The sequence below is a fragment of the Nannospalax galili genome, unplaced genomic scaffold (assembly GCF_000622305.1).
Source record: "Nannospalax galili isolate Female #2095 unplaced genomic scaffold, S.galili_v1.0 scaffold518, whole genome shotgun sequence".
Lineage (NCBI taxonomy): Eukaryota > Metazoa > Chordata > Mammalia > Rodentia > Spalacidae > Nannospalax > Nannospalax galili.
The window spans coordinates 170,692-181,280 of record NW_008342851.1 but is presented as its reverse complement, the minus strand read 5'-3'; the positions used below and the strand labels follow the sequence as shown (position 1 = coordinate 181,280).

The 10,589-nt window shown below is 37.9% G+C and overlaps 1 protein-coding gene across 8 annotated transcripts in view; it reads right to left on the bottom strand.

Annotated features, from left to right (window-relative positions):
- Positions 1–10,583, bottom strand: part of Erbin (erbb2 interacting protein) — a 133,574-nt gene extending 122,991 nt beyond the window's left edge. For 7 of the 8 annotated variants that reach the window (XM_008838819.3, XM_029566299.1, XM_008838821.3 and 4 more), the window contains exon 1: positions 10,200–10,583. The gene's annotated coding sequence lies outside the window, so the exon portion shown is untranslated. The other variant, XM_008838815.3, reaches the window with a different exon arrangement.
- Positions 10,584–10,589: the final 6 nt, after the last annotated feature.

Here is a 10,589-nt window from a genome sequence, read left to right as displayed (position 1 = left end):
CACACACACACACACACACACACACACACACACACACACACACAGCCTTGGGTTCAGAGAAAGACAGCTGATTCAAAGGAATAGGCTTCTGACACTTTCTTCTAGCTGATGCACCTGCACATACATGTGCACATACACAACACAATACACATACGTAAATACAGAAATAAGCAAATCTTTAAAAGATAGTAATCAAAGAAAGTAGCAGGTAAGCTTAGAACATCTGAAAAGCATAGCTGTACTCAAGATTAATTGATTAATTAAAAAAGAAAATAAGCCAGCTGAGAAGAGGTTCTCACTGGCCAAATCACTAACAATTTGAGGGCTGGGAGTATCTCAGTGGCAGTGGATTTGCCTAGCATACTCAAGGCCCTGGGTTCAATCACCAACCATTAAAAAAAAAGCATCCAAAAAGTGAAAATTAATTCACTGTAACCCTGTGGATATAAAAGGAAACCATGAGTTCAAGTAGATGGAAATAATTTACAATCTAATGAAGAAAAAATATTCACGTTTCAAAATACCTACCTCCAAGATACTCATTAATTATAGGGGGAAAATGCCTTGAAAAAAGGAGAAGTCTGGGAGTTACAACCTTTGTCACCTGAATGGAGTCTCAGTAATGGACAAGCTGAAATCACCTGCCACCTGATGAGAGGCAATGAGAAGGATGATGCATCATGTGAGACTCTGGTAAAGTTGTAGAAGAGCTCATAACAGTCTAATTATGAAATCTAATGCAAGAGCTAATTACGAAAAATATCGGACAAGTGAAAATTAAGGAGTATTCTACAAAATAATGAGGCTTGTCATTTTCTAAAGTATCAATGCCTTGAAAGAGAGAACTGTTCTAGACTCAAGGACAATGACAACTGAATGTAACACATGAAGACAACTGATGAGGGCTGGAAGTCAGTATTCATGTTAACATTTTGATAGTTATGGTGTCATTATGCAGGAGAATAGCCTTGTTTATAGGAAATAAATATGGAAGTGTTTCTGAATGATGGGGTATTAGATGGGCAGCTTACTGTCAAACAGATTCAAGAACAAATATTGTCAACTTTTACATCTGTCATTGTCTCATAAACTAAAACAAGGTCTGGGGACATAATTCAGTTGGTAGAGTGTTCGCCTAACATGCATGATCTGGGTTTGATCCCCAATAGCACATAAAACCAGGCAGGGTGGAATACAATGACATCCATGCCTAGAATCACAGTACTGAGGGGGTGGAGATCTTCCTGCATCAATCACTAAGTTCAAGGTCATCCTTGGCTACACACTAAGTTTGATGCCAGTCTAGACTACACGAGACCCTGTCTTACCCACTTATCTTCAAAAAAAAAAAAACTTCCAAAAGAAAAACTTTCGCAAGAATTTATCTACAAAGTGATCTGAGAACACCAAGTGGATTGGGGTTTGGCATCAAAATGCAACACAGTAGTAGTCCCTGTAATTCAGTTTCATGGTTAATAGTTTCAGTTAATGAGTTCAGTCATGGTCTAAAATTATTTGATAGACATTCCAGAAACAAGCCGGGCATGGTGGCACATGCCTTTAATCCCAGCACTCAGGAGGCAGAGGCAGGTGGATCTCTGTGAGTTCGAGGCCAGCCTGGTCTCCATAGTGAATCCAGGACAGGTGGGGCTACAGGGAGACCCTATCTCGAAAAGACCAAAAAGAAAAAATTCCAGAAACAACTCGTTTTTCAGTTGTGTGCCATCCTGAGTTGTACAATAAAAGCTCAAACTATCTCACTATCCCTTTGTCCAGTGTATCCACACTGTATATACTGCCTATCTATCAGTTACTTAATAGACATTTGAGTATCTGTGTTCATGTAAAGCTTAATCCACTCAACAGACCCAAAGAGTAAATTAGGCTAATATGTAGAAGTGATGTGTTTTAAGTAAAAAGGTTCAAATTCTCAATAAGGAAAGAAAAATACTGTACACTGAGATGACTAAAATCTACATTAAGACTCCACCCTCTAGCCAGGTATAGTGTAATCCTAGCACTTGGGAAGAAGAGGCAGGAGGATCAGAAGTTCAAGGCCAGACTTAGCCTGGGCTACATGAGACCCTATCACAAAACAACAAGAGAAAAAAAAAATTTTTTTTTAAAAGACACCTGTGAAATTGTAAAGGAAGAAAATCATGCTGGCTTTATTGTGCCACTGTAAACTACAGAAATTATAGCCAACTGGGGTTGGGAGTACAGCTCAGTGGTAGACTACTTGCCTAGCAGGTACAGGCCCTAAGAGCCAAGCCTATCACTTAAAAAAAAAATGTTACTACCACGGTATGTAGCAAGAGCTTAGTTAAGATAGAAAAGGGCATAAAATTATAGGGTTTGGTACTATCTGTGGTTTCAGGCATCCACTAGGGAATCTTGAAACTTTTATAGCCAGAGGAAAAGAGGGTACAGCTAGCTATTCTATACATCTGAGGGGCAGATGCTGTAAATAGGCATAAAATATAATCTCTAAAAGTAGTGAGTTTTCTTAGCAAAAAGGATTGAGAAAACTGTACCTTGGGCAGTCAAGTCAGCTAGTTAACAAAACCATGGATAAACACTATGACAAAGCTCCAGCACAGCTCTCTGCACTGTGGGAGAGCTGACAGGCTACATGGCTATGAAAACAGGACGGTTTCTCTCGAAGGACAGGAAACACCTGTACCAAGAAGCCAAGCTTTCTACATATCCTAAAGGTGAAACACATTAGTGAAATAGTCCTCTTCTAAGCAATTATCAAAGCAAGAAGAACAAGTATTCACTTGGGCCGGGAAAATATGCTTAAACAACCAATATGGTACAAGCTAGGCCATTAATATAAAACTTTCGCCACTACAAAAACAAAAAACAAAAAACTAGTATTTGAAGAAAACAGATATACAAGCAAAGCAAAGATCAAATTTCAAGTAGGAAACAGAAGACAATATTAAAATAATAACGTTGGCCGGGCGTGGTGGCGCATGCCTTTAATCCCAGCACTAGGGAGGCAGAGGCAGGCAGATCTCTGTGAGTTCAAGGCCAGCCTGGTCTACATAGTGAGTTCCAGGACAGCTAGGGCTACAGGGAGACCCCATCTCAAAAAGACCAAAAAATAATAATAATAATAATAACTTTAGTACATCAGAGATTCTAGGTAACATGTAGGCCAATGTATAGCTAAAAAATAGAAACCAAATACTATGAAAAGAGTTCTTAGAAATTCTATTCCAAAAATAAAGAATTGAAAAGCCAAGGAGTGAGCTAAAGATTAAGCCTTAAGATTCTCCCATAATACATGCCGCCCCCAAAAAAATTAAAAGAAGTAATGAATGTTTCATAAGTTTCAATATCTGCCTAAGTCCTCAAAATTTGGACCAAAAGTTCTACAAGTTCACTGCCTCTGGTCCTGAGACATCTTCAAGGAATCTTCAAGGTCAAAACTATTTTCATAACATTAAGAAGTCATTTTTCTTTTTTCTACTATAGTGATATTTTACATTCAAACATGTGGCATTATTCTATTATCCCAGATCTGTTGGAATTTTATTGTTTTGTTTTGCTATTTTTCCTTTTTGTATCTAGTCTGTATCCCAGACTGGCCTCCAGTTCAAGAGATTTTCCTACTTCAGCCTACTAAGTGCTGGGATTACAGGTTTTCATCACCACTCCCAATAGTTTTTTTTTTTTTTTCCACTCATGTATTTTGGGGGGGGGGGGGGGCACCCACATACCACTGAGCACAAGTAGAAGTCAGAGAACAACTTGTGGGAGTCAGTTCTCTCCTTCCAGGGTGGGTTCTGAGGATCAAATTCCGATCATCAGGCTTGGTGGAATCACTCTTACCCTCTGAGCTATCTTGCCTACCCTAGATTTATTTTTAAATGCCACTTGCTCATAAAAGAATCTTTTCTGGCAAGGTGACTCACACCTGTAACCCCAGCATTCTGGGCTGATGCAGGCGTTTAAAGGTTAATCTCGACTGTCAACCTATTGAAATCTGGGATCTGTAGGTGACTACCCTGATTAGGCTGAGGTAGAAAGGCCTGCCTACTGTGGGTGACATCATTTCCTGTGTTGGGACCCAGAAGTATGCATACAAAGGAAAAAGGAAGCTGAGCACAGGCATTTCTCACTCTCTGCTTCCTGGCTGTGGATGCAATGTGACCAGCTGCCTCATGCTTTTGTTGTGACTTCTCCATCATGATAGTCAAAAATAAAACCTTTCTCCCTTAAGTTGCTTTTGTCAGGGTATTTTATTACAAAATACAGGAAAAAACTAAGACAAGGAGAACTGCCACAAGTTCAAGGCTTAGCTTGGACTACAGGGGGTTCAAGGCAGGTCTACAGACTGTCTCACAAAACCAAAAAGAAAAAAAGTGTATTTGCAGTGAAGAAGGTAAAAAATGATTTTTGTGGGCTGGAGGGATGGCTCAATGGTTTAAGAGCACTGGCTGCTCTTGCCAAAGACCCAGGTTCAAATCCCAGCAGCCACATGGCAGTTAACAACTGTCTGTAATTCCAGTTACAGGGGATCTGATACCTTCTTTTGTCCTCTGAGGGCACTGCACTACATGGGTGCACATACATACATGCAGGTATAATACTCATACACATAAAATAACAATAAATTTTTAAAAATTATTTGTTTGCTACCACAAAACATATGAAAACATGTATAACTCAATGACCAGTGCATTATGTTACAAAATGATAAACCAGTAAAAGATTTATCAAAAGTACAAGATAAACAAAAGGGTTTTTTAAAGTAACATGAAAATTCTGATAAAAACCTTTTTCATATTCAACATGGCAACTAACCTTTAAGAAACTACTACTACTCAAGTTTTGGTCTATCAAACATTTGTCAACTTTAGATATCAGAGTACCCATATGTATCTGAAGAGTGTTTGAAAACATTCCTTCCTTTTCCAGCCATGTATCTATACAGAGTGGATTTTCTTCACGTATTTCAACCAAAACAACATATTACAACAGATGGAAGGAACTGATAGATGAGATTTGAATGCCCTTCCATTAATCACAATATAAGTGACTTGCAAAAATACAAAATTACCAGTCTTTTTGCTGTATTACAATCAGCCCTTCATATCTGTGGGTTCGACATCCATGGATTCAACTATGCTGAAAATATTCAGGGGAAAATTTACATCTGTAATGAGCATATATAGACTTTTCTTTCTTCTCATTATTTTTCTTCTTTTTTTTTTTTTTTCTAAATCTTTTTTTCAGACAGGGTCTCCTTGTAGTCCCAGCTGGCCTGGAACTTGGTATGTAGACCAGGCTAGCCTTGAACTCACAGAGATCTGTCTGCCTCTGCCTCCCAAGTGTTAGGATTAAAGGCGTGCACCACCATGCCCAGCTCTTCTCATTATTTCTAAACATACAGTATACCATTTACTTAGTACTTAACACTGGATTAAGTATTACAAGCAATCTAAAGTTAATTTAAAGTATTTCAAGCAGCTATGCTTATGTTATATGCCAGTACTGTGCCATTTTACATAAGAGAATTGACCATCCATGGAAGGGATTGGAATAATCCTTCACAGATACCAAGTTACAACTGTATGAAAATTATTTTAAGAAAAATTTTAAATTTTAATTCCTAATAAAAGAACAATATCAGTAACTTACATAAACCCAAACTCTTAAGGATTCTCAATAATTTGTAGAAGTATTGAGATTCTAAGATCAAAAAAAAAAATCAAATAATTTGGGGGCTGTTACAGTTTCTCATAATCATACCTTATAACAGAGTGACTCCTTCAACTTGCAAATGAAATGTATTAGGCACCCTGTCCCATAGTAAATTGGTTCCTTTTATCAATGGCTCGATTTACAGCTAAGTTTTCAATAGGCAAAAGTGGTATGCATTCAGTAGAAACTATACTTCTGACCACTTCTTCAACCAGTAATCCAAAGTATGATACTTCACAGGAGCCACAGAAAAGAATGATGACAATAAGCAATACAGTGAACTGGGTTGCCAGGTTTTTGAATACAGCAGGTATTCAATAAATTACATAACACCTGTCTTTAAAAAAAAAAAAAGGATTTGTAGGGATAGAGAAATGGCTCAGTGGTAAAGAGCACAGGCTACTCTTGGAGAAAACCTGGGTTTGATTCCCAGCACCCACATAGCTACTAACAACCATCCATAACTCCAATTTAATAACGCTCTCTTCTGGCCTCAGTGGGCATTGTATGCATGTATGTACTGATATTAAAATAATTTTTGTCTTGCAGGATTAATAAATGTTCTGAGCATAATGAAGGTGGTCTAGGCTAAGCCATGGTGCTTGGTGGGTGTGGTGTTTTAAATTCATTCTTGATTTAGATTCAGTTATGATTTAAGTTTATCCATGTGTAAACCCATCATAACTGAGAAGCATCTGTACTTTCCATTTTCCTATTCCCTCACTGTAATAGTCATTAGTCATAACTTCATGATGCTGTTGATTGCCTTTCTCAACCCTTCTAGCACAACCAAAAGCCAAGAAACTGCTCTCTAAGCACAAAAATCAATGGACTCTACATAAGGATGTCCCTATGAATAAGCTCCATAGGCGTTGTTATACTTATTTTGATTTTATAGATGTCACTTTTTTGTTTTCTAGGGTTTTTAAAACATATACCTAAATTCACAGGTGGATAAATGACCTCCAAATGAGAACTGTATTTATTTTTAGATAATTTTTAGATATCATTTTCCATTGTTTCACATGCAATTATTTATAAATTATGGTTAAGACCTTCACCCAGCAGTGCCTGGAACAAAATCTGAAGTAACAAGAATAGTGTGTGACAGGGTTCCAATGCAATTATAGATCAAGAAGAAAGGATATATAACAATCCGAAAAGATTAATTCCAGAAGTAATAAAGTTGGTTAAAGAAAATGGAGGAAACAGTATAGAAACAAAATAACAGACTAATAAATATTGAATTAAAATATTGCCATGTACATGAAATTGGGACAGATATGCAGGATTAAATGAGGTTAATTAAATAAATTTTTCTGTTTCAAGTTTCAAACTCTTTTGGGCAATGATAATCATGGGCTGATGAAGTTTGAAAAGTGGCACAGCAAGATAGAACTAAATAATTGGTAAATGTGGAAAAATAGGAAAAGCAAATAAAGCTAACTACAAGAAAGAAAGAAAGAAAGAAAGAAAGAAAGAAAAAAAGAAAGAAAGAAAGAAAGAAAGAAAGAAAGAAAGAAAGAGAAAGAAAGAAAGAAAGAGAAAGAAAGAAAAAGAAAGAGGAAGGAAGGAGAGAAAGAAAAAGAAAGAGAGGAAGGAAGGAAGGAAGACACAAAGATAGAAAACTAAAGGAATTAAAAGAGAAAGTTGAATGACAACTTTTTTATTAGGAAACCAAACACAGAGGAGAAAGTTAAAATGTAAATCTGAAAACTGGAAGTCTACAAAGAGTGACAATATCTAGGAATGAGAAAATAATGTGAGGGAGGAAAATCACAGGTGTTTCAACAACAAACAAAACATAACAAAGAAATGGATGAGTAAGAGTCAAAATCAAATTGCAAGCAACAAAGTAGGTATATTTAAAGAGAATCTAAATTCTAAATAAGCAGCAATTATAAAGAAGGAAATTAGTGTTATCCAACATCACTAAAATTGTTTAGTCCCGAACATTTTATAAGTAATGCCATAATCTAGTTCTACAAGAGCAGCTTAAACTAAAAATCATTTTAATCGATAAGCAATTATTTCACATAAACACCTAAATAGCTAATTTTCTGAAATGTTAAAGTGTTTCTTAGCAGACACTGTTTACTACCAAGAGCTCAATATCAAAAATATTTAAAATAGCCAAATCTCATGATACATGCAAAATGCCTCTATTATTATCGTTCAAGAAACAGCACACAATAAACATTCTGTTTCCATATTTGAACCTCTCTAAGCTTTCTATATGTGAAGTTCACAATAGCTTGGTCTTAAATGGCAAGGAGACTTCCTAATACTTGAATTAGGTGAGTCTCTAAAAACTCATAATTACTTTTAATAACAAGCTTTCATGTAATATAAGCAAACATTTTCAAAGTGCTTTATTTGCCAATTTAATCTAGGGAAAAAACCTCCCTCACATAATCCTGAAAATATTATATAATTTTGAAAGCACTTACAGATATTTTAAGTGATTATCTTTTCAAACCTTTGTTGTATTTTAAACAAGACTTTTAAAATATTTAGTTTGACAATAGTTTAAAAACCTAAAATTCATTAAGCCTATGTAGTGCTAAGCTAATGTAACTCAGTGAACTGCAAAGTAACTAATACTTTGTTGGGAGAAAAACAAGGAATCAAAGGTGAGCAAAAATTTTTGGACATGTCACTTTTAAAATGTCACAATCTAAACATACTACTCTTTCTTTAAGGAAAAATCAACTTTTAAAAGGTGTGGGGGGGGGGTGTTAGTCATTTTCAAGTGCTATAATACCTTATATAAAATTCACTAACATGAAAACATCCTGCAAAGTGTTAACGCTCTGTAAAAGACTTGCTCTATTAAGGCTTTGTTGCTCTGAGGCCAAGTATAAGCCATAAAAGGAAACTGAAGTTCAATGTCATTTATTTTGTTCCCCTCTTTCAGATGCCCAAGAATAACCTCTTTTGCCACCTAATTATATGTTCCGAAATCATATACTGGACCAGTTATGAATTTAAATTCATTGGTAAAGCTAGTTTAACTTAACAGGAATTACTTGATGGTTCACAAGTCCTACCAATAAAAAATAAATAAAAATGAAAACAAAACTCTGGAGACCAGGCCCTAACAACAAAACGATATATAATAAACACTCAAATCTCTTTCTGAAATGTACTCAATAAAGGTGAAACAGCAAAGAACAAGTTGTGAAATAATTTGAACCTGATCTTTAAAACCTACGTTTCTCAACTCTCTTTCCTTAGGTTTCTGGCAATTACTTTCGCATTTGATTAAGTATCCATTTAAGCCTAAGGTATACATGCCTTTATAATGCCGTATTTACTTTAATATTTATGCAAAAATACAGCATTATCCGTCACCCGCCTTTATCATAAAAGCACTGGGGGGAAAATACTAAACTTAAAAAAACAGACAACGAAAAACTATTGGCGGAAGAAAAAAAAAGTCTAGGTTGGCTGCAACCAAAACTTAGTTTCATCTATGTAGTCGACCTAGATGAGAAGCGTTCATAATTCTGACTGGTAGAATGTCTGCCATGCTTCAGAATTCCTGCCCGCACAGTCCGTACCTAACACTAGGCAGACTGAAACAAAAACAGATGGGCCAACATAAAAATATGAAGACCACACGACTGCAAAAAGCACAGCTTTCTACGACAATGTGACCCCCTTGAGAATCATCTTAAGCGTTTTATTTCCCTTTTCTTCCTATGTAATCTGAACTACACATAAGTCCTGACAAATCACCTACCTGCAGGTGTTTGGGGTTTTGTTTTGTTTTGTTTTGTGTGGCCATGCCCTTCTCGCTCTTTATACATAATCTTTACAACCTCATTTTGCTTCCTAATGCACCAGTTTCAACAACATACTTGTTTTCAATCAAGAAAAAGAACTATGGTTCAACCAAGTGATGAGCACTTAATGCTGGTACTAAGTGTCTAAAAAGAGCACATTACTACAACTAGTGCCTCACCCACCCTGATTATCAACTAAAAATGGAAGTTTCTAAAGTCCAAAGAAGTAAAAGTTTCCGAACAAAACCATCTCCATAGACCATTAAAGCGAAATCCCAAACAATCGGCACCAACATCAACAAATGTGGCAGCCATCTCGGTAAGAGCAAACCAGTCGCAGCAGCCCGACTTACTTTCTTCCAAAAACAAAGGTTGCGAGACTCGGCAATTTAGTACATAACATTGTGTACGTTCCGGAACACTAACACGTCTGGCCCCTATGCTGAACAAAGGCACTCTTTCTTCCGACGGTCGAAAACTTTTCGTCCCACCGCATTCTGACAATCCCTTCTTTAAAAGAAAGAATCCAGATGGCAGAAGGGGACACAAATCAGTTCCACTTAGTTACTAGCATATCAGCCACTCCAACAGCAGGGCAAGAATTGAGGGCAACTCGGGCGAAGAGAACAGGCTCACAGCACCGGGGTTTCCGGCCCACGAACTTCACGGCTGCTCGACGCTTCGGGTACAAATTACCTTTCGGAGTGGTTCAGGGCCGCCGTCCCGAGGCTCGGCTTGACATGATTCCCTTCCCTTCCCAGTCACTCCGGGTCCCGCCGAGTCTGCGGTGGATGTACAGCGGCCTCCCGCAGCCGAGATGGGCAGCACGGGAGGCCGGGAGTGCTGGGGAGCTTCCTGGTGCCGACTTCTGCTAGGACTTCCCCAGCCCCGACCAGCTCCTCCACCGAAGGAAAAAACTTTTCACTCGTGACACCGCCCGGAATTGCCGTGCGAAACTCACTTCCTGCCTGGGCGAAAAGCAGGATCCAGCTCCGTCCCGGGGAACCCGGAACAGCAGCGCGGCCCCGCGCGTTGCCGAGGGGGAGGGGCGGGCGCCCAACCCGAGCCGCGGGGCCACGCGCGGCC